The sequence below is a fragment of the Eschscholzia californica genome, unplaced genomic scaffold (genome assembly GCF_041429995.1).
Source record: "Eschscholzia californica isolate CP2 unplaced genomic scaffold, dmEscCali1.0.p SCAF_284, whole genome shotgun sequence".
Lineage (NCBI taxonomy): Eukaryota > Viridiplantae > Streptophyta > Magnoliopsida > Ranunculales > Papaveraceae > Eschscholzia > Eschscholzia californica.
The window spans coordinates 2,501-5,000 of NW_028238403.1; the positions used below are offsets into that span (position 1 = coordinate 2,501).

Genomic DNA, 2,500 nt, shown 5'->3' on the forward strand with positions numbered 1-2,500 from the left:
GTTAGCGGGGGATCTGCTAGACAGGCATTATCGAATAGCACCCTTTGATGAGAGATATGAGCAAGAGGCCTCCAGAAAACTAGTGTTTCCTGAATTATATGAAGCCAGTAAGCAAACAGCGAATCCATGGGTATTTGAACCCGAGTATCCGGGAAAAAGCAGAATATTTGATGGAAGAACAGGAGATCCTTTTGAACAACCTGTTATAATAGGAAAGTCCTATATCCTGAAATTAATTCATCAAGTTGATGATAAAATCCATGGGCGTTCCAGTGGACATTACGCGCTTGTTACACAACAACCCCTTAGGGGAAGGGCCAAGCAAGGGGGGCAACGGGTAGGAGAAATGGAAGTTTGGGCTCTAGAGGGATTTGGTGTTGCTCATATTTTACAAGAGATGCTTACTTATAAATCTGATCATATTAGAGCTCGTCAGGAAGTACTTGGTACTACGATCATTGGAGGAACAATACCTAAACCCGAGGATGCTCCAGAATCCTTTCGATTGCTCGTTCGAGAACTACGATCTTTGGCTCTGGAATTGAATCATTTCCTTGTATCTGAGAAGAACTTCCAGATTAATAGGCAGGAAGCTTGATCGGAATGAATCAGAATTTTTCTTCTATGATTGACCGATATAAACATCAACACCTTCGAATTGGATTAGTTTCTCCTGAACAAATAAGTGCTTGGGCCAATAAAATCCTACCTAATGGAGAGATAGTTGGAGAGGTGACAAAACCCTATACTTTTCATTACAAAACCAATAAACCAGAAAAAGATGGATTGTTTTGTGAAAGAATTTTTGGGCCTATAAAAAGTGGAATTTGTGCTTGTGGAAACTATCGAGTAATCGGAGATGAAAAAGAAGACCCGAAATTTTGTGAACAATGCGGGGTCGAGTTTGTTGATTCTCGGATACGAAGATATCAAATGGGATACATCAAACTGGCATGTCCAGTAACTCATGTGTGGTATTTGAAACGTCTTCCTAGTTATATCGCGAATCTTTTAGATAAACCTCTTAAAGAATTAGAAGGCCTAGTATACTGCGATGTGTGATTTGATCAAAATTATTATTTTACAGATTGGGAATAAGAAACTGTCATCCCATTCAATCCAATTGGGATGCCCTGACTCTGACATGTCTCTTGGTGGAGTAACATGAAGCTCAGAATTATGGGTGTATTTAAGACTCCCAAATAAAAGGGGAATTGATCTATGGTCGATTCCGTAAGAGATAAATAGGAATTGCTAGTTGTACCTCGTGAAAAAGACTTCTTTCGTGGAATTAAGCATTCCATTTCTTTGAGTTTAGAAAGAAATTCTGTTCCAATAAGCAAATGTGGCATGGTTACAAGGGCCTATTCATCGCATATAGGCTTTAATTTAAAGGGCATCATGTCATAACCGTCGAGGTGAAGTAGAGACCTAAAAGATCAAATGGAATGATACATAGACAAGTAAATTCCTTATGAATTCCAAGGTATTCTTTTAAGGGGATTCAGCATTCGAAGGAAAGTAGACTACTCAAGAATTTAACATTTCATTTATGTCGTAATTGAAGAAGGAATTCAGAAAATCTAAATAAAAGATCTAACTAAAAGAAAAGGAAGAATGAATCAATGAAATGTTGGTTGGCCCTGACTGGGAACTTGAGTAAGGAGTAGATCTTTGGGGGTTTTCTAGAACAAAATTTGAAAGTGAGAACCCCTTTCTTTATCTTTATTTGGTGTAACTACTTGAGCTGGATGAGAGGAAACCTTCACGTCCGGTTTTGAAGGGGGGAAATCCTATCGGAACCTATCCCAATTTTTCTTTTGCTAGGACCGTAGCTAAAAAACCTACTTTCTTACGATTACGAGGTTCATTCGAATATGAAATCCAATCCCGGAAATACAGCATCCCACTTTTTTTTACTACTCAAGGCTTCGATACATTTCGAAATCGAGAAATCTCGACTGGAGCAAGTGCTATCAGAGAACAATTAGCCGATCCGGATTTGCGACTTATTACAGATTATTCGTTGGTAGAATGGAAAGAGTTAGGGGAAGAAGGGCCCACTGGTAATGAATGGGAAGATAGAAAAATTGGAAGAAGAAAGGATTTTTTGGTTAGACGCATGGAATTAGCTAAGCATTTTATTCGAACAAATGTAGAACCAGAACGGATGGTTTTGTGCCTATTACCAGTGCTTCCTCCCGAATTGAGACCGATCATTCAGATAGACGGGGGTAAGCTAATGAGTTCGGATATTAATGAACTCTATAGAAGAGTTATCTATCGGAACAATACTCTTACCGATCTATTAATAACAAGCAGATCTACGCCAGGGGAATCAGTAATGTGTCAGGAGAAATTAGTGCAAGAAGCCGTGGATACACTTCTTGATAATGGGATCCGTGGACAACCAATGAGGGACGGTCATAATAAAGTTTACAAGTCGTTTTCAGATATAATTGAAGGCAAAGAAGGAAGATTTCGTGAGACTCTGCTTGGT

At 39.0% G+C, this 2,500-nt stretch overlaps 1 pseudogene across 1 annotated transcript in view; it reads left to right on the forward strand.

The window, feature by feature from the left end:
* Positions 1 to 603: 603 nt before the first annotated feature.
* Positions 604 to 2,500, forward strand: part of LOC147553705 (DNA-directed RNA polymerase subunit beta'-like) — a 2,914-nt pseudogene continuing 1,017 nt past the window's right edge. Inside the window, exons 1-2 of the transcript XR_015236450.1 lie at positions 604 to 1,054; positions 1,812 to 2,500. The exon at positions 1,812 to 2,500 is cut by the window's right edge and continues 1,017 nt beyond it. The product of XR_015236450.1 is annotated as a DNA-directed RNA polymerase subunit beta'-like (transcript). The remainder of the gene's footprint in view (positions 1,055 to 1,811) is intronic.